Source organism: Sinohyriopsis cumingii, chromosome 10, assembly GCF_028554795.1.
Source record: "Sinohyriopsis cumingii isolate HCF-2022 chromosome 10, ASM2855479v2, whole genome shotgun sequence".
NCBI lineage: Eukaryota > Metazoa > Mollusca > Bivalvia > Unionida > Unionidae > Sinohyriopsis > Sinohyriopsis cumingii.
This window is the reverse complement of record NC_142970.1, coordinates 28985981-29010960: the sequence shown is the minus strand read 5'-3', so window position 1 is coordinate 29010960 and position 24980 is coordinate 28985981. Positions and strand designations below refer to the sequence as shown.

Sequence of the window (24980 nt, the reverse complement as noted above, 5' to 3'; positions counted from 1 at the left end):
TTGAACATCATTAGCAATTGTACAATCAAACAGATGCAACAATGAAAAGTGGAACTATGAAAAATCGAGAATGTTAGATTTGCGAAGGATTTATTCCGAATCATTGTCTGCTAATAGAGAATTCATGTCAGTTGCTGTGTCGGCGATGCCCACACAGCGCGCCGTCCAAATGTGAAGTTGCGTTTTGCTGACAGACATAACACTGTGCCATAATTTATCTGATGGCATGTAAAGAAGCTGCTTAAATTATAGTATTTAAAAGTTTCTTCATTTTGTAAGAGCTCAAGAAATTAATTCTGGTTTGAAAGACAAGATGACGGTAAAACTCAGAAGACGTAGCTGTACAGTACCGTTGGTGTTGGAGACGTCATAATAAAGGTAACTGCGTTAACTTCGCTTTTTGTTTGGTAATTTGTTGGATATTATCTTTTGCTGATCTTCTTTGAGCTTGGAGTAAATTTTACATTCTGAACATTTTTATTTGCACTTATCTGCTTAATATGTATTGCTGGGATATCATATAGAATATGAAGTCAGTATAATGGTACTATATTACATATTTGAATGATAAAAGACTGGTAAATGATATAATGATAAACTACAAAATAAATAATTTGCCCAATATCCCAAATATGTTAATTAAAACAAACATTGAATGTAAATTCAGATATAATGAGCAGTTGTAAGAAGTAAGAAATAACATTTTATCCATTGAACCTGTTATGTGTTATCATCATCAGTTTTAAAATAAACACATGGAGACAAGTTTGCTTAAATTCTAAAATTAACACACACACACACACACACACACACATATGGTATTTTAATCTAATACAGAAATGGTGACATTGATATATGCAGACCAATAGTTTTTTTCTTCTACAGATATAAATTAAAAAGCCTAATTCTGAGAGTTTCACCTACAACATTCATGATGGGAAAGGGCCACTAATTAAGAGCTGACATATGTGGAAGAAAAATACCATCCATGTTGAAAAGGGCTAGAGGTAATGTGAGAAAACATAATTTATCAATCTTATTTAACATTATTGTTGATATTTTATCTCAACTGGTCAAAAGGCTAAGTGGGTTTATGTAATGGTCCAGAGTGTGTTATTTATTTCACATCCCCTTCTGTCTTTCAACAGTAAGAAATTAGCTACTTTGGAGTCCATAGTTCTGATCAATTTGTTTATATAAAACTTGGTTTTGGGCTTAAATCAACATCTTGGATAAATCTAATAATGAGCAAAATCCAAGTATATACATGTGATCATGTATAAGATTAGTTGAGTTTTTTAACCAGCCTAAAAGCCATACTTCCACAATATAGGCTAAAATCATTAAGTTGTCCTTGAAGTTTGATGAGTGTTAACCATTAATAATAATAAGGTGATCTTTCATCTGAGTATGTTACCACCGCATGCAATATTTATACATGTAGTGCAGTTTTTACTAAACGTAGAATACATGCTTATATAAATGAGATCTAGATTGAAGAAGTGAAGATGCATACAAATACATGAGGTTATAACCACTACTGCTGATTCAAGTTTGATCATGCTTGGCCATTGGGCTTATAGAGTCAAGTTTCACAATGATGCTTATTATGAGTGTGATAAAGGTATGGTAGTGAAGTGACCTTGCATCTGATTGGCAGAGTTTCTTATGATTTGCACAACAGTGTTTATGATCCAATTTAGATCTGACTTGTTTAATTATTTGCTTGCATGTCTGAGGCTATAAGCAAAATCTATGCATATAATGTGGTGGTTCTACATCTCACTAGCCATTCTTGCTACTGCTCTTAAAACTATTTCTCATTAATTTCATCAGACTTGGTGAATAGATTTATCTCATCAAGATATAGCAAAAGAGCAATTTTGTAAAAAAAATATTCATTCATATTAAACTCAAATTCTGCATCTGATTGGTTGACCTTGCAAATACTATAAGGGCTCTATTTCTGACAAAAAGATTATTTTGATCTAATGTAGCAGAAATGCTTATATGATCAAAACATTGAACATATTTGATGACAAATAAGAAATAGTTTTTCATGCAAATTTGATAAACATTGATAAATCGGTTCATATCATTAAAAGCTTGGAAGAGTTTGATTACATGTGAGACCATCACATATTAATCATTCTTTATTTAGAGAATTATTTTTGTCAGGATTTAGTAAAATATGTAAAATCAGTATGGACTGGTTTTGTTATGTACAGCAACACTAGTTGTTTACTGAGTACTGAGGGAATTGGAGTAAGGCAAGGGTACATTGCAGTAGGTAACCTGGTTGACTTGATAACAGGATTTTAACACAAACATTTTTATCAGGAGTCTAGCATACTAACCATTGATTCACTGCAGATCCTGCCCCCATTAGTTACCTTTTAATACATAAAGCATTTGGGTTTTTTATGTCACAAATCCCATAGGGATTAAAATTAACATCATAGGTCTCACTGGATAGTTTCGTATTTTGACATCCCTCTAATTTTTAAGGTAGAAGGCATGAACCTAATTATCACAAGCCTAGCATTTATAAATTTACACATAAGCTAAATCTATAATGTGGTTCAGATTTACTTTGAGTTAGGCATGGAAATAGGTTGGCTTGTTGGTGACTGCCTGTCACAGTTAGATGAGCACTGGAGATCATATGCGTAACTTAGTCTGCAAATGAGCTGCCGACTTTTATTTGTGTCTGCTACAGAGGTAAATATAAACAAATCTTGATGGTAGAGGGGTGATGAAAAGTATGCTAATTTGTTATAGTACTAGTGAACTTTATTTATGCATAAGGCACATACTGATTCTTTTAGTTGCCTTGTCACAGAAAAATATTGAAAATAGCTATTTCTAGTAAAAAATGAATGTAAAATGTACCTGCATCCTTTGACCCTACCAGAACCAAACTAAAAGCTCAAATTTGTGCAGCTGCTTTTGCTCATCACAAACATAATTGGGAGTATAACTGCTAACCCTACCCTCTAGCACACATTTCATTCATTCATTGGATTAAAGTCACGTGCACCTTTCGGTATGTGCGACTGTTTAGTTTGTACACGTTTGTGTACTTTTTGAATTTAGCGATTAACTTATACAATGCCCCCAAGCAAGCAAGCCGAAGCCCAGGTGCCCCAAAAGGTCCCGCCCAGGCTCTCATCGCTGCAACCTTCTCCATCGTTGTACTCCGTTGGTGGTCTGTTTCTGCATCCTGCATCTCCTTCCTCTCTCATTTCAGGCAGTAACCGAAGCACACCAGCAGCAGTATTATGAAATTTTCGTTGCAATCAATGCCCAGTTCCCTATATTTATTGGGCTATTCCTGTACTATCTTGCCAAACATGTGATTGTCACATACGCTTCAGATATTCCTGAGTTGTGAATTTTCCTATCTTTTGTAAGGTCTATTAAATTTTGTGTACTTTGCGTACTTGAATTTTCCGAAAATTTTTTCACATCTAGTAGGCTTTTAGTAGCCCTTTATTTTGTTTTGGAGATCTCAATTTGGTTAAGTATTTCGTACGTGTGGCTTTAAACCAATCAGTGTGTTTCAGGGCCAGTAAGTTGTTGGTCAAAAGAGGGCTTTCGTGGGTCAGAATGAAAGCCCTATGTGGTAAAATTTGTTTGTAAAAAAGAAAAAAAAAAAGAAAAGAAAAGAAAAAAAAGGTGGGTAGGGAGTGTGTATGCTATATTTGTGTGATGGCTATAGACATTTTTGTTCGTTTTTCTGCTTTTCCCACATATCCCGACAACACACATTCACGCTCACTTTCTCATTCACACTTATAAGTAGATGTGGGGGGGGGTGGCCTTATTTCTTTTGTTTGATTTCGGGAAGGCAATTCTTTTCATACTGGGGGGTGGGGGTGGTTTGATTATTTGAGGCATACTCTTTTCATTGTTTCTGCCTTCATTCCTCAAGGTCTGCAAGTGTCCTGTTCTTTCTTCTTTTACTGCCTTAGGACGTTTAACTTCATCCTGTGCCTTTTCCTGCTCTTCTTTATTTCAGCTCTTTCTGCCTTATCCCGTGTCCGTTTCTATTTTGGTCTTCTCGTCCTTTTGATACTGCCATGTTCGCCGTGAGATGTTTTCTTCGAGGGAGGTGGTTTGATTGCCTTTGTTTCCCTTCGCTTTGACCACTTGGCTATTTACCTGTTATTTTTGTTTAGCTTAGCTATTTGTGATTTATTTTAATGTATATTTTTTTTATTTTTATTTTTTTATATTTTTTTTATTTTTTTTTGATCCTACGGGACCTAGCATGCCGTTATAATTCCGAAACAGTGATTTTGTAATATTTTGTCCTTATCTGGTTTTTATTGTTCGGGTTATGATCGGCTGTGCCAGTCTGTGAACCCACGATACCGAGCCGGCCGTCACAATTCCCAAACAGTGATTTGTAATATTTTGACTGGCCTTTGATTTACTTTTTAATATTTTTTTTTTTGCTTTTTGTTTTTTTTTTTTTTTTTCCTTTTTTTTTTTTTTTTTTTTTTGAACCTATGGGGCCTAGCATGCCATTATAATTCCAAAACAGTGATTTTGTAATATTCGTCCTTATCTGGTTTTTATTGTTCGGGTTATGAGCGGCGGTGTCAGTCTGTGAACCCACTAGCCCGAGCCGGCCGTCACAATTCCCAAACAGTGATTTGTAATATTTTGATTGGTTTTTTTCTTTTTTGGTTCGATCTTTTAGGTTTATTGGTTTTAATTTCTTTACATGGTCTCTCTTTATACCCAACCCTTCATTCGGTTTAGATTTGTCCCCTTTTGCCTATTTTGTTAATGAATGTCATGATGTTATTATAGGTCATTCCTATGTTATTGTTTTTTGCCACAAGTAACTCCGGGTATGTCCACCGTTCTCCTATTTGTTCCTGTTGAGATTTTAGTTCGGCCCTTTCCTGGTTGTATTTGGGGCATATATTTATTAAGTGTGCGATTGTTTCTGGAGTTGGGCAGTAGGGGCAGTTTTCGGTTGGTCCCCTTTTTATGTGTTTCCCTGCGCATCCTGCCAATAGTGTTTTACCTGTTCTTATTCTATTTATTATTGTTATATCGTATGGATTTTTGAAGGTCGGACTTTCGACTTTTCTACTTACTTTTTTCATCATCGTGTGTATTAGACTGTTTGCATCCGATTTTTCCCATAGCTCTTGCCACATGTCATTGATCTTGTCCCATGTTATTGATTTCAGTGACGCTGTATGCTATATTTTGGGCTTTTGGTTCGTTTGTGGCGTTTTTTGCTTCTGCATCTGCTTTGTCATTGCCTGGGATTATGGATGTGAGAGGGTATCCATACGAATTCAACGTGTTTGTTGTTTTTTTCAATCTCTTTAAGTAGCGATCTTGCATGATTAATCATATTAGGTCTGCTCTTGGATTGGTCTGTTGCTAACGATTGTAGTACACTGTAAGAGTCGCTTAGAATGACTGCCTTAGTTGTGGGATATGTTTTGACGTATGTTAATGCCATTAGTATTGCCATGAATTCTACCGTGTATATAGCGCATTGGTCTGGGAGTCTTTTTCCAACGGCGACATCTAATTTTGGGATCACTATCCCTGCTGCAGTTTTATTTGGATTTTTGGTTTTTGATCCATCTGCGAAGATTTGCGTGTATGTCTCGTATTTGTTGTCAATGTACATTAGTATTGATGCTCTTAGTCCTATCGGGTCATTTTGTTTTTGTCCTAGTTTACGTAAGCTAAGATCTATTTGTGGTGTGGGACAGGTCCACGGGGGGTCTGGGTAGTACCTTATTTTTTCTGGGTTGATATTTGCGATTTGAAATTTCCTTTTTAATTCTATAATTATTTTCCCACTAGGTATTTTTTTATTTTTTCCTTTTGTATCGAATGGTTTGTCGCATGCTAAGAGGGCTTGTAGCGTGAGGTGGTTGGGTTGGTGTATTGATATTCGAGTCGAGTATCGCAGCATCAATTCCTTCCGCCTTAGGTCTAGCGGGGGTTCTCCTACTATTATTAAGATATCTTGTGTGGGGGTACCATTTAGGACGCCGGTGCATACCCTTAGCGCTTTTGATTGGACTGTGTCTAGTTTCTTTAGTAACGTGGCGTTCGCCGCTCCATATACCTGGCAACCGTAGTCCAATTTTGCTCTTATAAGTGCTCTATATAGGGTAACGAGTGTTTTTTGATCAACCCCCCAATTCACCCCTCTGAGGTTTCTGTGGAGGTTGATGTCTCGTTTGCACTTCGTTACGAGTTCTTGGATATGAGCTGCCCACGTGAGTTCGTGGTCGAATACCATACCTAGGAGTGTCGCTTGTTTTTCGAATTTGATGGGTACCCCCTTTAGGGTTAAGTTTGGAGTGGGTGGGGGGTGGCCACCTCCCGGATTGAAAACTATGCCTACTGTTTTTAGAGGTGACAATTTAAATCCCCATTTATCTGTCCAATTTCCTATATCGTTTAGTCCTTTTTGTAAGTGCTTGGTCGTTTCTCTGCTGGCTGGGTTGCCAGTTTTCCATACGGCGCTGTCATCGGCGAATTGGGATAAGTCAAGGTGGTTGGGTTTTACCGCTGTTTCCAGGTCGTTTATCATTATATTAAATAAAGTTGGGCTGATTACGCTTCATTGTGGCGTGCCATTTTCCAGTTTGTATCGTTCGGAGTAGTCTTGTCCTAGTCTGACTTGTATCTTTCTATCGGTTAGGAAGTTAGCAATAAATTTGTATATATTGCCAGTTATTCCGTATGGTTTAAGTTTACTTATCAGTCCCTTAGTCCACATTAGATCATATGCTTTTTCCATGTCTAAGAAGATGGCTGTAACATATCTGGATTTTTAAAATTTTTCTCTAGATGCTAATTTGACAGCGGTTTCTAGTCTCATGAGTTGGTCTATTGTGCTTCGGTAGTTGCGAAACCCGCTCTGTGTATTAGCTAGTAGTCCTTTGCTTTCTAAATGGTATTTCAGCCTGTTGTTTACCATAGTTTCCATTATTTTACATATATTGTCTGTTAGTGATATGGGCCTGTATGATTTTATATCGCTTGAGGGTTTTCCAGGCTTAAGAATCGGGACCACTACTGCCTTTTTCCATCTTATAGGTATGGTACCGGTTTCCCATATTTTATTAATGAGGTTAAGTGCAATTGTGACAAGTTTTTTGGGTAGGTTCTTGTACATTTCATACCCCAAAGTATCCTCCCCGGGGGATGTGGTCTTTTTGCCGGCGAGGGCCTTTCTCCATTCGGCTTCTGTAAACGGAAGGTTTAGTGGGCCGTCATTATTTCCTGCTTCCTTTATGTTGTCAGAGTTGCTTTCCTCAAATTGCCTTTTATGATTTTTAAACTTATCCTCTAAGTTGGTATTGCTACACATGTTGGCGAAATAGTTTGCGAATAATTCTGCCTTATGTTTGTTGTTTTGTCCAGGTATGTTGGGGGTTATTGATTTAGTTTTGCCTCTCATTTTTTTAATTCTTTGCCACACCTCCTTCGATTTTGTGTTAATATCTAGTTTTGAGCAGAATTCTCTCCATGAGTTTTGTTTAGCTATCATAATAGTTTGTTTGGCAGTTTTTTCCTTTTCCTTGTAGTAGTTAAAGTCCCTATTATTTTTAGTTCTTTTGAATTTGTTTAGAGCTCTTTTTTTCTCTTTAATTGCTATTTTACATTCATTATTCCACCAGGGCACCGTGGGTTTGGGTGCTACTCCTTTAGTTTTAGGAATTGTTTCTTGGGCCATTGTGTTAATGGTTTCTATTAATTTGTCATTAAAGGTGTCAATGTCCCGGTGATATATGGTTTCTGGGTCGATTGAGTCACCTATCTGTTTGAACCTAATCCAGTTGGCCTGTTCGTATTTCCATCTTGGTGTGAAGGACGCTTTATTTTGAGGTATTCTAATTTGTATTTCTATATTTATAAGGTAATGGTCACTTCCCATAGGGTCGCTTTCATCAACTTGCCAATCAGAAATGCCTGTTAATCTTGGTGTGCATAGAGATAGGTCTATTGCTGATGTGTGGCCTGTTCTGTCATCTATCCGGGTGTGCATTCCGTTGTTTAGAAAAACTAAGTTGCATTTTTGTGCCCATTTTTCTACAATTTTTCCTTTAATGTCCGTCTTTTGACTCCCCCATAGTTCATTGTGCGCATTGAAGTCCCCGCATATTACCACCCATTCTCCACAGTCTTTAATCATTTTGATTGTTTCGTCTGTACTTAAATTGCGCTGCTCATTTGTTTCATAGAGGTTAACGATTAGTACCTGCTTAGTTTGAGCGGTTATTTTGACTATCTGTATTTCGAAGTCATTGGGCGGTCTACTATCTGTTAATTTATGCATTTCTGATGTAATTCCATCTCTAACAAAGGTTGCTAACCCCCCTCCTCTTGCTGTGGGGGATCGATGCTTTAGGTATTTGGTGTTGTAGCCTATGATGTTTGGGATACGTGAGGTAACATTTAGGTGGGTTTCCTGTATGCATATAACATCTGGTTTTCTTTCCTGTTCAAGTATTTTGTTATTTAGTTGGTCAGCGTGGGCCCTAAGGCCGCGTGCATTCCATTGCCATATTTTGATTTCGGCTCTGGAATCCATCTCTAGTGCAAAAAGTCTTAATAGTTTGTTTAATTTACTGTTGTTTTCGTTTTATGCGTGTTTCCTACCAGTGAGGGTGCTACCTATTTATTTTGTTTTTGGTATCCTGATTTTTGTTTTGGCCTGCTTATAGTTTACCCCATGGGAGATCATATATTCGACTATTAGGGCTTCTGTAAGAGCCCTGGGGCATTCTGCGTGGTTTGGTTTGTGGTTACCACTACAGTTAGCGCAGTGCTGATTGGTGGCGCTACATGTTTTCGGGTCTGGGTGGTGAAGACCACATTGATTGCACCGGAATAGGTTTCCGCAACTCTTAGAGTAATGCCCCCAATTTTTGCAGTTGCCACAGAACCGTGGTTTGTTTTTGAAAGCAAAAATTTTTTTAGCCTCGAGTTTTTCGGCTATTTTGATAGTTTCTGGGGTGGCGCCCTTAAAAAAGAGTACCACTGCAGTGCTATCCTTTCCCCTTCTTGTTTTTAGGCGGATTGCTTTCTCTACTTCCTGTCCTTTACTCCTTATGTAGTCTACTATTTCATTGGTTTTATTTTGAGTTGATACGTATATGACTCCTTTGTTGTGTGTTTTTGGGGGGTTTGGGTCTATGTGTTGTTTTGTTCTGTTGTGTCTAGTGACCTGAACATTTATTTGGTCTATTCTTTCAATTTCCATATATTTAGCAATCTGTTGTTCAGTGGTGCATTTGATTATCAGCAAGTCGTCTCTAGTGCTTTTAAGCGTGAATTCTCCTTGGTGATGTTTGTTCAATTGCCATGCTATGGTTTTAAAGGCTAACTTCGTTATTTTGGAATTTACTCCCTTGACGAAGAGAGTCAGTTCAGCGGGGTGTTTCTTGTTTTGGATATTTTGCAGACTGGTCTTTTTTCCCCTGGTGTTTGTCTCTTTAGCTGACTTTGTTTCGTTGTCCATAACCGGCTTGCTGGGTCTTGTATTCTGACAGTTAGTGTGTTCCTTATTCTTTCTAACTGGTATTTGGGATTTGGTTTTCCTATTATTCTTACCTTTTGTTGAGTCGTGTGTGACTGCTTTATTTGTGGTAGGGTGAGGGCGTTCTGTTTCATCTAGTAGGTTCTCAGTTTGAGTCCCCTGGCTGCTAGTGTTTTTAACCAGCGTGGTCTGGGTTGTTTTTGTGCTTGTTGAGTATTGTTCCTCAGTTTGGGTACTCATGTCGGATGTAGTTTTGCGGTTACTCGGTAGATTGTCCACATTCTCGTTTACGCTTGGTGACAGGTAGAGTCTACTCATCGAGTCAGTTGGGGTCGAGTTGAAAATTGGCGTTAAGAACTGTATCTGTCGTTTTTCTCTTAGGGGGGATGAGACTGCTTCGGAGTAAGTTTGCCTTAGTTTATCTGCCTTTAGGTTGACCAGGCAGCTGAGATAACTATTTGATGATGTGACATTAATTTTGTTGTTATCCATCTTGAGTTTCTTTATTTGATGTAAGGTATATATGACGGGATATTTCTTTAGTTTTAATCCTGGGTTTGTTTTGATTTCTTGCAATTTATTTGAGTTTAATTCTAGCTTAAAGCTATCTGTCTTAACTATACTTTATTCTACTTAGTACTATGAAAAAGCAACAGCTGTAAGGGGATATGCAAATAGCTTTTATTCTGATTTGTGTAATTAATTATTATATTACTATTATCCAATTTAAACTTATTGAAAATTATTTTCTAGCCAAATGGTCAAAGTAAAAGGTTTTACTTACCCCGATCCAATTTTCTTTTTAAGATCTTTAGAGTTTTTAAATACAGCCTTCTAATTATACAAGTTTCATTACATTGGTCAATAATTAGTCACATGTGATGACACTTGTAACTAATCAAACCACAGCAACTGAGAGCAGACTAAGCACTGATATTTATATGGTACAGTGGCAATATACAGTCTGTCTGCCGCAACACATGAAACAAACTGGACAAATCTGAAAGCCTTGAATTTGACTTTATTTATCTGTATGGTAGAACAGAACCTGAGTTGAAAAGCTTTTAAAGAAAGACCTTGATATCAAACCTAATAATAACTGCAGGAGTTATATTATGGATAATTAACCATTCTCTCAGTTTCAAACTGGGCATTCCATCCCATGGGGTTCTAAATGTAAACCAAGTGTAACTGATATCCTAATGAACTGTAAAGACCATAGCAGCACAACAGCAGGGGACCAGGTATGTCCAGATCCAGAAATCACAGACCAGTTTCAAACTGATGATGAACCACATAAAAATTACACATCTGCTAGAACTTATGTTATGAAGATAACTTAAATTGCATTATTATTAATCCTCCTCCTCACATTCATCATAATTGAGATGCATCATATATGTTTTATTGTAAAATAGTTTATGCAACATAATTCAGTGAAGACCTTTGCTGCCAATTTACCAGTGAACCATTTGTTTCAATGAACATATTTTATGTTGTAACAAGGAGCATCATTTAAACATTATGATACACTTATCATACCTGTATATGAAATCTTAATACTAACACTTATACTTGCAATACTACTACTAATAAAAACACCTGCATTGATAATTTGATTATGTTCAATTGGACTTGTATCTAAATGATCACCAGCTGTATGAAAAGACATATTTTAATATATAGATATTGGATGGAATACTAGTTACCACAATTGAATAGTCATATGATAAATGATATATTATTTTAAACAATTTATATTTGCAGTGAAACATACTTTTACATTATTTTCACTTAAATTTCATTTATAGAGCAGTATACTCTGCATTCATTAAATTACTGAAATGGTTATAATACAACAACAAATACTGCAACTTCCAGAATCACAAAAATCAAAAGATATAAACAAAAACTTCCCTACATGTATCAACAGTTGTCACTTAATAGACAGAACTCTGAAGATTTAGAATAGGATGTTAACAAATTAGGTATTCAAGTTAAAAAGAAAAAAATACCAAGTAAGCTTACTACCAAAAAATCAAACAATAACAGTGAATTTTAGTACATTCCCAGGAAACAGAATATATGATTTTTCTTAACTTGATCTGATACATCTTAAATCTATAGAAAATGATTCATATTGTATGACTAAAATATTATGTAAACAAAAATTCCATCACTTTTTTCAGATGCAACATGCATACCCCAACCCATCCTTCTTGATCATAAAGTATACCAGCATTCCACTATAAGATGGGGAGCTGTAGTGGCTCAGTGGTTAGCTTTCTGGACCTGTGAAATAAGGTAGGTTCAAATTCTACCATCAGACCAACCTGGGTTAGCTACCATGGTGTGTCCTTGGGCAAGGCACTATACTTAAAGTGCCTTGGCACTAAATAACTTACTTGTGTTGGTTTACCATAAAAGGCCAAACCAAACACAAAAAAACAACAACTTTAAAATATGAGTTTTGTCAATACTAAGTAATTGAAAATCATACTGAAGAAATGTTTTTGTTAATACAGATTAATGGATCTAAAAAATCTCTTTCTTCTGCAGGAGTTTAAAATGTTAAATTAAAAAGGTCATGGTACACATTGCTTTGTTCGTACAAATCAGGCTCCGTAACCCATATCCAACTAAAAATTTTAGTAGAGTCTGAATAAAACATATTTTAATCTGGATGATAATATTCTTTCTCCATTCATATATTACACCACCAAGATTGATCCAAATAAGATTACATTTTACTATAACACTGAGGATGAGTATGCCTCTTAACAACTTACAAATGTGGAGAGAATGGAGTTAAACTGAACTTTGATTTCTTTTCAACCATAGCACAAGATGATCATTTATTATGAAAAAACCTGAATAAAGTTGGAGTTCATAACCATGACAGTCTTGATACAATATAAATTCAATATATTATTGTTGTCTTGAGGTATAGTTCTGTATATTACAATCTCACACAAGATCAGGGTATATTTTAGTACCATACAGTTAATTCGGGATTGTATTAATACCTATTCTGGTGAATGAACATTAAATAAGATTTACTATTTTGGAACCAGTTGCAATAAAGTTTACTAAACAAGAGAAAATATGACTTTACTATAATATCTAAAATGTAAAATCTGCAAACAGAATACTTGCTTGACTTTACACTTCAACTATATCATAATATTTATTTGAAATGAATTTATACAAATGGCATTAAATTTGGTTTCAGGCTGGTAATGACAATGGTAGTAGTGAATAGGGACGGTCTAGGGACTAGGGAACTTCCATGTTAAAAAGGGTATATCCACTCTGGGGACTATGTAATTTAACATGGGAGAAAAAAAAAAAATATCCATTCTAGGGACAAGGGGAATTTAACATGGGAGAAAGAAAAAAAACTATTCACTCTAGGGACAAGGGAAATTGAACATGGGGAATAAATCGTGGGACTGTCTTGGGACTAGGGGAAATGGAACAGGGTCGGGACCCTATTTTAATAAGGTCCCGACCTGATGGGTCTATGAAAATGGAACAGGCGAAAATTGAAACAGGGAGGGGTCTCTATTTTTTTATTATTTTTTTAAACAAAAAAATAAAAAAAGGGGTAGGCAATTGAAAGTCAAGATCTTTTTGAGAGATAGGAATGGCCCTGAAAAGGGCCTTTGGTTTTATGTTAATATACCCTTAACATAAAGGGCATCTGTGACATCTTCTTCTTGACCTTAGGCTGTGCCTGACTGCAGGACCATAGATTAAGACTCTTTTGAGGCATCCTTGATGCTCCACATAAGATTCTTCGCATCCACAGGCTGGTGTCTGTCCTGTGGATAACTGTCCAGTTGGATCGGACATACATTGATATGTCCGTCCGGAACATCATCGAAGACACAAGCGTTGAAGATTGTACATCGGTCCACATGTTGGGGTGCTGAGTAACAGGTGAAGGAATGCAGTGAACTGTACTTATTTATAGGGGGAGGAAGGATTGAAATGGATTGAGTTTGTTGACCAATCCAAACACGCGTTACAAAATTCAGTCAGCCCACGTCCAATCCGAAGAGAGCAGTCTGTGACGTCACATAGTCTATATAGATTCGCTAGCGCCTGTGCGTAGTCAATCTAAGCGACAGTTTTTCAACATGACGGAAACTCAGAAAACGATCAGTTTGGGTGCACTGATGGTGGAGACTACCCAAGGGAACCCAGACTTACTTTCAGAAGAGGTGAATTGGGATTTTGTGGATTTTTTTACCTTGCAAGAATTTGTTCCTGAACCTTCGTCACCTTCTCCTTCATTACCGCACATGGAAAATTTTAGACAGAGACAGAAAGAAGAATTGGAGAAATTTATACAACAGCAAAAGGAAGCGGAACAAGCTTTTCTCCTACAGCAACAGCAGCAAGAAGAAGAGGTAAGAAAAAAACAAGAAGAAGAAGACGCAGCAGCAAAGAAACAAGGGTGTCAAAATCAAACGGTCACGGTACTGTTAGACATTTTAGTTAAGAAGTCTGAAACAGATGTATCAGACTTCTTTATTACGGCCGAAGAGAATACGACCTTCCCAAGCTAAACACTCCAACCCTGTGACTACGCCTACTGCACCATCCTTAGTGATTTCAACGAAATCATCATCAACAGTACGCAGTCCAGAAGTAGGCCTTGGCCATGGCAAAGGCTTAAGACAGTTAAAGTTGATTGTTTAAACTCACCCCTTACACCAAAAAAGGCCCTTTTCAGGGCCATCCACGTCTCTCGAAAAGAGATAGGCTTTCAATTGCCAATAACTAAAAAAAAACATTTTACCCAATAGTACCTGTCTGTGTATGAGTGTGCGTGAGTGTAGGTTCTTATTTTAAAATCAAAACCCAAAGACACTTACCTTTTATAATTAATTTATTCTTTTATAAATATTTACAATTCACAATTCACAACAGAGCACTTTAAAAAGTTCATAGACTTATTCTGTCTCATTGTTCACTCTCTGTTTTTTTAATTTCTTCACCGTCATAGTCTTTTCCTCCTCTTCCTCCTCACTTTCTTCCCTTCTTTTCTTCTCCTGTTTCTTTTTCTTCACCTGTCTGTTTTCTTCCTCTTCTTCTTCCTCTTCCTCTGAAGAATCCCTCTCTTCTTCTGACTCCTCTTGTTTCTTTTTTGGGCAGTCTGGTGACCAATGTCCTTTTTCTTGACAATAATAACAGGTATCTTGACTTTTGTCTCTTCTAACCCCTTTTTTTTCTTTTTTGACGGTCTGGACACTCTGAAGACCAATGCCCTTTCTTCTGACAGATATAGCAAGTATCTTGACTTTTATCTTGAAAGGAAGGAGAGTAGTCCCTCGGCTGGTCTGAAGAGAATTTTCTAATGACCCCTCGCAAAGCTCTGATGAAACGTTCAATCTTGGTAGTCTCTTCCATTGTTGTGCTCAGTTTGAGAGTGAAATGAATAGTGAAAGGACAAGACATACCCTTTATATACGCTGGTCTGCTATGACTATAAATTAATCCATGGTGTTTAAACTTTAGTCATTTGACTTTTTGCTATCGAGATGAAATGATCCAATTCATTTGAGAAGAAAGAAGAAGAAAGTAAGAGGCAGAAACGTGATCTATCGCCTCGTACTAGGGCTGAAGTCTTGGCACAAATTCATGCTAGTGATTTTGAAGAGGACATGAGTGAACCAGAATCCAAACCCTCTAAACAAAGTTTACCACCCTTAGTCAACCCTGAAAAGTACTATGACATTCGAGAGACGGAAAAGCGTCCCTCTAGAAAATTTAGAACTACGGCTTACAAATACACAGTGAAGTTTAAAGATTTCAAGTCTGAAGTACTGTTAGAGAAAGCAAAAGGGTTCATCACCGACATGTGGGATTCTTTGCTCACCACACTCAAGCGACAATGTCAACCCAAAGAAGATGATCGCTTGAGACTTTCCATACAACATGACGGCTTGAAATCCCCTGTTTGGATCGAGTTTAGCAGCCCTGCAGAATTGACCACTTCCAAAGTCATGGACAAGATTCAACACATGCAACAATCTAATGACCAGTTTGACATCACTGATGGAAAAGCCACACTGGACATGACCCACGTCTCTCCTCCTCAAGGGACCGGACAATGCAGAAAGACCTTATTGGTCAACAACCTTCGCATTACCAAAACAAGTCTTGTCCAAATTAACAATTTTCAAGACCACATGTGTTTAGCCCGAGCCATCGTGATGGGATGAACCTATGCCGACAAGAACGACACGGTAGAATGGAAAAGAGCCTGGGAGAACATTCGAAAATCGAACCGAGCCAAACAACGAAATGAAGCAGAACTTCTGTTACAACAAGCATGCCTGTCCAAAGACACATCCTGTGGCATTCCTGAGATGCAAAAATTGCAAGATGCCCTAGCTCCACGATACACCTTGAAAGTGCACCCTCAAGAAGTGCGCGGGTCTCTGTTGTTTCGAGGGAAAGACTTTAAGGATGGAAAATACATTCACCTCTATCATCACGATGACCATTTTGATACCATTACCACTATCACTGGATTCCTGGGATACAAATATTACTGTGAGAAATGTGACTTATGATGGTTATAATAATCGAGAGCAACACAAACATTGTGGATCGAAATGCTCAGGATGTTTGGCCTCTCAACCCTGTCTGAGCGAAGGGCAAGAACCAGTGCATTGTCCTGCTTGTCTGCGCACATTTGTCAGTCCTGCCTGTTACCAACAACATCTGAAGATGCAAGGTTCACAGAAGAAATGTGCTTGTCAACTCCTGAGATTGTGCCCAATGTGTGGACAAGGTCTATGTATCAACAGTACCAAGGCACACGTATGTTCAGGAAAGAAAAAATGTCACATTTGTCACTGCATTGTGGACTTGGAACACCAATGCTACATACAAAAATACCAATCCCAACCAGAGAAAGAGGATGGTCACAAGAAGAAGAAAGGCAATTTCATCTTTTTCGATTTCGAATGCATGCAAGAGATCAGTATTCACATTCCTAATTTCTGCGTGGCTCATCGAGCGTGCGAGAAGTGATTCAAGAACCTATCTTGAGTTATTGCCCTCACTGCAGTAAGATTCCTGGAGGGCGTGAAAAAATCTTTCAAGGACCGAACACACTAGCCGATTTCACACAATGGGTCTTAGACCCCATCGACAAGACGTGGAGCCAAGAGGACATCGAACATTATTATGGAGATTGTCATTGTCATGCCACGGTGATGGCTCACAATTTCTCCGGATATGATGGACAGTTTCTTTTGAGATGTTATACGGAACGTGGCATCGAGCGTCCTAAAATCACTTTGAATGGAGCCAAAATCATTTTCATGCAAGTGGGACAAGTGCAGTTTAAAGATTCGATGAGCTACTTAGCCATGCCTTTGAGTCGAATGCCTAAAATGTTTGGAATGACAGAAATGGCTAAAGGGTACTTTCCACACTTTTTCAATACAGAAGCCAATCAACACGCCATTCTACCCCATTTGCCTCAGGCTCACTATTACGACCCTGACAACATGCGTACCGAACGAGAAACTTTCTATGCTTGGTACCAGGCTCACGCCTCCGACCCTTTCGACTTTCAGGAAGAAATGCTAAAGTATCGTCGTTCCGACATGGACATTTTACGGCGATGCTGTGGAAAATTTCGAGAACTGTTCATGGAACACGGAGGGGTTGATCATTTAAAAGAGGCTTGCACCATTGCCAAAGCGTGTTCCTTAGTCTACCGACAACGATTCATGCTTGAAAACACTGTGGCTGTCATCAGTCCTCAAACGACCAACTATGTCAAACGTCAATAGTCGGTCAAAGCCCCATGCTGGTTGCATTACTTGTGCGACAAGGAAGACAAATGGATTCAGCATGCCCGCAACGGACAGGGCGAAAGATCATCGGAATGCATTCGGTCAATGGCTGAGACTTAGAAAACCCCAAGATCATGTACGAGTTTAACGGTTGCTTATTTCACGGATGTCCCGTCTGTTACCCTGACCGCAGCACTAAAAATCAGTTCTTACAACGAACCATGGAAGACTTGTACCAGGCCATTTGTCAGCCACGCCTAAATTTAGAACAGGAAGGATACCAAGTGGTGGAAATGTGGGAACACAAATACAATCACCGTTTGAACACCGATCCCGAGTTTAAACGCCTCATGGAAAGTTACCAGTTCATGGACCCCCTGAACCCAAGTAATAGTTTGTACGGAGGAAGGACCAATGCCACCTGTTTGCTGTACCAAGCTGACGAAGAGAAAGGAGAAGAAATCATATACTTGGACGTGTGTTCACTGTATCCCTACGTGTGCAAATATTGTTGCTTTCCTGCAGGGCACCCACAATTGTTCACCGAACACATCGACCTAAAAAACATTCGACAATACGAAGGCTTGATCAAGTGCAAAGTTTTGCCTCCCACGAACCTATACCATCCCGTCTTACCTCGCCATTGCCAAAGCAAACTTATGTTTCCTTTGTGCCGTACTTGTGCTGAAACGTGCAACCAAGATCAACCTTGTCATCACACCCAGGAAGAACGGGCCTTGACGGGGACATGGGTCAGCGTAGAATTGTTCAAAGCTCTGAACATGGGATACCAACTGTTAGAAGTGTACGAAATTTGCCACTTTCCCAAGACACAATAATTCCACAAGGGTGACCCCACGCAGAAAGGCATTTTCGCAGACTACGTGGATGCCTTTTTGAAACTGAGCAAGAAGCCAGTGGCTATCTGTCCTGGTGTCACACTCCCGAAGACCAAAAGACATTCAGAGAGAAATTCTGGGCACAAGAAGGCATTACTTCAGATCACATTGAGAAAAACGAAGGCAGGCGATCGTTTGCCAAAGTGATGTTAAATTGCTTGTGGGGTAAAATGGCACAATGACCGTGTTTACCCAAGACGGAGTATTTGACCGAACCTTCCCGCTACTTTCAGATGATTCACGACAAAGCCAAATTCATGAAACACGTGGACGTCGTTCGTGAGGATTTGATCTTGGTGAATTACGAAGAAGATCTGAACTTTGTAGAAGATGACCCCTTTGGAAATGTCATCATTGCAGCTTACATGACAGCTCATGCTCGCTTAAAATTGTACGAAGCTTTAGAACTGTTAGGGGAACGTGTCTTGTACTTTGACATGGACAGTTGCATTTATATCGATCACCCGAGTCAACAGCACCCTGACATCGAAGGAGACCGTTTAGGAGCCTGGACAGACAAGCACCCCGATGACAAGATTCTAAGTTTCGTTAGTGGTGGTCCCAAAAATTACGGCTACGAATACTGGGCCAAACAAGGAGAAGTGCACACGAAGTGTAAAGTGAAAGGACTTACTCTGAATTATCATACCAGTCGAGTGGTCAACTTTGGCATATTGAAAGAAGCCTTGCAGTCTAGAGATAGTGACCACCTATCAACCCAACAAGATTGTACGTTTACCCACACACCACATCGTCAGTCGACCCTTGGAAAAAGTCTATCAAATCGTGTAGCAGAAGCGAGTGCGGCTTCCCACCCACTTTACTTTGCCGTATGGACATGTCGGTATAAAACATTGGTTGTAAGAAGATAGCCACCCACCAGAAGGATGACTTCGCCGCAGCAAGAATCGAGTGAGAAATCCAGTGAGAACTCCAAGTTCAAACCCTACCATTTTCCAGTCTTCTTACCTGACTATTGTGATTGTGCCCGTCGATTGGACATGTTTCAAAAATGGCCTACGGATAGGGAAGGATTACCTTCTTCGTATGTTTTAGCTAGAACAGGATTTGTCTACTTCGGACCCGAGTCAGGATTGGGATACGAAGTACAGTGTTTCGCTTGCGGACTGAAGTTACGAATGGATCTATGTATCTACAAAGATTCAGCTATTCTGGAACATACTCGATGGTCTCCGCACTGCCCTTACCTTTCAATGGCCTTTCCACCCATTAAACTACGGTACAATTATGACGGTACCTTAGAGACGGTACCTTCCAAAACTAGACGTAAACACATTGCATCCTATTTCATTGTTGTTTCTTTTCCACATAATAGCTTATTTTTTATAAAATGTTAAACTTTACTAATCTTTTTTCAAGATCACTTTAGTTTGCAAAAATACATCTTGTCATTTATTGGCATTCTACATTGAATTTTGTAAACTAGCTATAAACCTGACCTAATTACTCAACTTAACTGCTGACAGAAACAGTCTACAGTAAATGTATTTCATTTCTATAGCTCGATGGATAAACATTACATCTTTTAAAGCTGTGCACAGAATAGGCCGACATATCACGAGTCAGGAAAACATGGGGGTGGTATCCCCTGTGTCCAAAATTAATATCATTTTGAATAGAATATTCTAGTGACAATTGCCTCTTTTCAAATGGTAAGCATTGCTTTTTTTTATTTTCATCAATCTGTCAAATTCGGTATGCATTTTGCTTTAATATTTGAGATGGAAACCTTAGGTGCATAGAAATGTCAGACAGCATTGTACATCATGGATGGTGTCCAACATACTTTTATGATCATAAAACAAAATCCCATTTTTTAGTTATGGCCACTGATTTAAAAAATATTCATCCAAGCTAAATATAATAATAATAATAATGAGGACTTTGTATAGCGCCTAATCTTTAGAAGCTCTAAGCGCTTTGCAACATTAGACAACATAAAAACATACACAATGATATGATTACAAAAACAAACACCATGAAATTAGAAAACATAAAAAACATGCTGAGAATATTTAAGGTAGTTAACATTATTAAGTCATTAAGTTTGTTTTTGTAGTCAGAATAAGTAGTTTTGAGAGCACTCTTGAATGGGATCACTGCGTCTTTGTGTCTAAGTTCAGTGGGCAATTCATTCCATGTTGCTGGGCCCTGGTATGCAAAAGAATGCTGTCCATGTGACTTTGTTTTCATAGTGAGAATAATGAGTATATGATTGTCGGAAGAGGAGTGTAAGTATCTTGCTTGTGTGTACACATAGGTGAGGTCGGATAGGTATGTTGGACTAGAGTCTGTCAGTGAAACGTAGCACAGAGAACTAATGTTGTGTTTGATTCTGGATCGAATGGATAGCCAGTGTTGGGTACAGAGCAGCGGGGAGGTGTGCTCTGATTGTGGTACTCTAAGTATGATCCAAGCAGCTATGTTTTGAACTTTTTGAAGTCTCTGCAGTAGATATTAAGATGAACCAGACAGAATTGAGTTACCATAGTCCAGTCTTGAAAGCAGTAATGAACACACAAGTGTTTTAGTGGCATCAACTGAAAGATATCTGAGAATGGAGCTGATGCGTCTCAGCTCAAGATACGCAGCCTTGCATATGTTCATGACATGTTGGTGCAATGTGAGAGTACTGTCCAGAGTAACACCTAGGTTTTGTACTGATTGTGTGAATTTAATGTTGGTGTTGCTGATATTTATTGTGTGAGGTAAAGGATGTGAATGAGAAAGTCTTTGATAAGTATGGCTTGATTTAAATTGTGTTTTTCATGTGACTTGCCAGAGATTTTTAAATAAATTGATAAAGTAACTTGAGACACATTTCAAAGTACATGTTTTAAAAATATTCCATTGATTATTGCTGGCATTTAGAAAAATGCAATGCATCCTTTGTTGTGAAACTTATTTTAAAACATTGTATTACTCATGCAGAAGCCTGCTTGAAAACTAATGGCAAAGCAAAGGCAAATGGAATGGAAGAGACCATATCAGAGACCCTCAAATATGCACCCAACCAACGCAGAATGATAAAAAACAAGGTAATCCAAATGACTCTTATTTCATCAGTATTGGATTCAGTTTCGTCTTTTAAAGCATAGTATTTGCAAAGCGGATGCATTTCTAAACTGATAACAAAATCAGCTTATCCTATTGCCCAGGACTATCAGAGCTAGAGTCCAGCTAACTACAATATGCATATATCTTGTCTGATCGGACAAGTGCCTCCATTTGGAATTTTTATTCACATGAAATATTTGGATGAAATAAATTCATCTTTGTGCAAATTGATTGCACCATCCACTTGCCAGAAATGACAAGTAAGTGCAAAGTTATCTTGTATCATGGCTTAACGATAGTAAGGGAAGCACAAGTGCAGTGAAGAAAATTTCATACATTTTTATAATGCTGATTAACATGACTTCTGCATATGTAACTAGTGCTGAGATGATATGACTTTATTTAAGCATTACAATTTTGTTTTAATTTGCAGGTGCCTGAGCAGAAGAAGTAATAGATAAACTTTACAGTGGAGTTGGAGACTGATTCTGATTCATAATCTTAATTAAATCTAGAAAATAAACATTAAAGTCATATTAAAATATCTGTTGTATTGTTTCCTTCTTTCATTTTTCTCTTAAAAACAAATGTCTGAACCTTTAGTCTGTAAATTCAGTGGATTCCTTATCAGCCCATCTACTTTTACTTTACACCATGCTACTTTAAAAAAAAAAATGAATTATCCCCATTGGGGTAGGTCCCCCCAACCCCCCACCCTACTTTGTCAACTTACCTGCCACATTTAAATCTAATGGAAGGCCCTGCTGTAAAGCCTGTTAGTAAAACTACCCAACAAGAGGATTTCATACATTTGCAACTCCTAGATGGATGGTAATGTTTTCATTTTTGTAATGTAGATTTGGACATTCTTGCCACCAGTATGGAATATGTGTTTCAGAAACACAAGCAGCTTTCATCAGATTTGCATATAGGTTTTATATGTTGTGAGTATGTTGTAGGAAGTTTTTTTAAATAACATCATATGAGATGATGCCAGTGGAAATGGCAGAAAAGTGTCTGTATTGTTCACCAACTACACCTTGTTCTTACAAAATGTGGCTGTTACACATTCCCATGATGATGTCACTGACAGCCATCAGTGAGGAATGCCCCAACAAGCATAATACAAATTGCTTCCATTGTAATTGTTACAATTCCATTCTGACCACTCCGGTGTCCTAGTGGTTAGAGCGTCCACCTCAGAAGCGGGAGGTCATGGGTTCAAACCCCAGCCAAGTCATACCAAAGACTTACAAAAATGGTATTAACAGCTACCTCGCTAGACGCTCAGCATTAAGAGGTTAGTGTTAGGACTGATCGGCCTGGTGTCAGGATAATGTGACTGGGTGCAACATCATACTACATGTTTGCAGCATGATGCCCCAGTGCTATACATCACTATAAACTGCCACACTGCAGACATCGTAGCAATATGACTGAAAAATTATTCAAGCTACGTTAAAAATCCAATCACACACACACAATTCCATTCTACGATCCAGAACCAACACTAATTCCGTACTACAGTTCTTGCATTTCAATCCAATTTTGCTTTTGAAATGTAGTGCCACTCAATTCATAATGAACCCATTCATTTCAAACACTCGCAAATACTTATTATTCCTGTCTACAACTGAAAAATATCTATATAAAAAAACGTGTAACTGTGTTTTATGCAAGGGCATGGAGATGCACAAAAACTTGCACCTGAAGCTTGAATAAAACCCCGACTGTGGATAAGACTTTACCCATCGATTACCCCAGCTTGGGGATAAATTCCGACCGTGGCGATTTATTATATATCCTATGACTGCTCCAGCTTGAGGGCAAAATCCAAGCACATCCCTAAAAAGATAACAAGTATAGCGGCTCTTTACCTTCTGTAAATGCCACTTGAGCTTCCTGATGCTGTTGTATCTGCCATTTGACAGAATCACGAATGTGGATATATTTCTTAATTGCCTCTAGTTGTTGAGCTAGTTTAGCTGTATGAAATTCCTTTGTGCAGACTCACTCATTATTAATATTACAACAGTGATTTAATTACACATCACCTGTCAGCACACCGATGATAAGTCAGTTATTTTATAACACACCAACAAGCTTGCCCCTTGCACCCCCCCCCCTTTTTTTTTTATTTGGGCACCTGTGGACATGGATCTGCAAGGCTCAAATTGTCATTTTTAATATAAGATCTCAACATTTTTAAGGCCTTAATTTTAAAGACATCCTTAAAACCCCCAAAAGGTTATCAACTGGATCACCAGCCTTCGTTTAGAGTAACAGCAAGTATATATATATATTTAGGTCTAAGGAAACACAATAAAAATGTTTGATTTAACAATGACATATTTGCCTCAGGTCTGTGATCCTGAAGTGAATATTAACTGTCCATTTATTTTCTTGGCTTTTCTTTACTAGGAAATTGATTATAGAGATTTCTGCAATGGTGAAGGCAATGTAAAAATTGGTTACTATAACATACTTTTTACGCCATGTTTGAAAAAATAAATCCAATGGAAAGGTTATAGTCTGAAAATCTTCATTAAATTAAGTTAATATAGGGGAAAAAACTTTAAGAGTTCATAAATATTTTTCAGTGCTGAATAAAGATATAACATAACACTTTCTGCTGTGATTTTAATAGTTTCTGAGAGCATGAAAAATTTCTAGAACTATAATGTATAAATGTTTTCAAAAGATTATATTAATATGAGGGAAAAATCTGTTATGAAATAAACTGACAAGATCTTGTATGAATTCATGTTATCTTTAAATATGATATTTGTGTGAAAATATCTGGAAGAAAAAACAAGATGGTGCCACTCACACATACAATGTGGTTGCCACAGTAGCCATATTAAGAAACTTTTTATCGCTACTTCTGAATGGATAATTGTGTCAGCGTGTCAACATGTGTACAAAATACTTATGTTGATGTCTAGCAGGTCCTGAATGAGAATTATGGTGCTGTACAGACATCCTATAAGGCCACCAATGTGGCCATCCTGAAAATCTTGGTATAACTACTTCTCCTGAATGAATCGTCATATCAGTGAAAGACTTCTTATGTCTAGTTGGACGTAAATGAAAATAGTGCCAATCTAACCTCCAATATGGCTGTTTTAATGGGCATCTGGAAAACCCCTTCCTTGCTACTTCTCCTAGATGGCTGGTCATTTTGACATTGTGCTTTCACTAGATGACCTATTTGATGTCTGGTTGGCCGTAAATGGAACTATGCATATGGTTTTGATGTCTAGTTGGTCCTAAATGTGGTTTTTGCTGCTCATAAACTTCTAATGGTATTATAGTTGGTTCCTTAATGAAACTGCTGTACAAAATTAAAAGGCCTTCTCACTTTCTGTCAAGTTGGATACAATTATCTTTACCAGCTAGGATTTCTTGATCCTCTTTTTTATACATCAACCCTTCGCATATGTAGTTAGCTAAAACAGTATTTTGAACAATTAATTGCCCTCTTGCAAATACAATCCCAATTGCATGCTTTTACCAGTGTGAGAGCTCCTTATATAAGTAGCTAAGTATTCAGTAACTGAATTTCCACATCCACATGCATCAACTCAGAATTAAAAGTTGCAAAACATATACAAATTTGAAAATCTTGAGACATGTGTCACT

The 24980-nt window shown here is 37.9% G+C and overlaps 1 long non-coding RNA gene across 2 annotated transcripts; it reads left to right on the top strand.

Annotated features, from left to right (window-relative positions):
* LOC149789820 (uncharacterized) lies at positions 1-21882 on the top strand. Of its 2 annotated transcripts, XR_016423977.1 has the most exons (5): positions 1-378; positions 886-1007; positions 11728-11842; positions 21213-21319; positions 21772-21882. It is a non-coding gene; the product is annotated as an uncharacterized LOC149789820 (long non-coding RNA). The 2 variants fall into 2 exon arrangements; XR_016423976.1 differs by lacking the exon at positions 1-378 and having other exon boundaries at positions 571-1007.
* The last annotated feature ends 3098 nt before the right edge of the window (positions 21883-24980 follow it).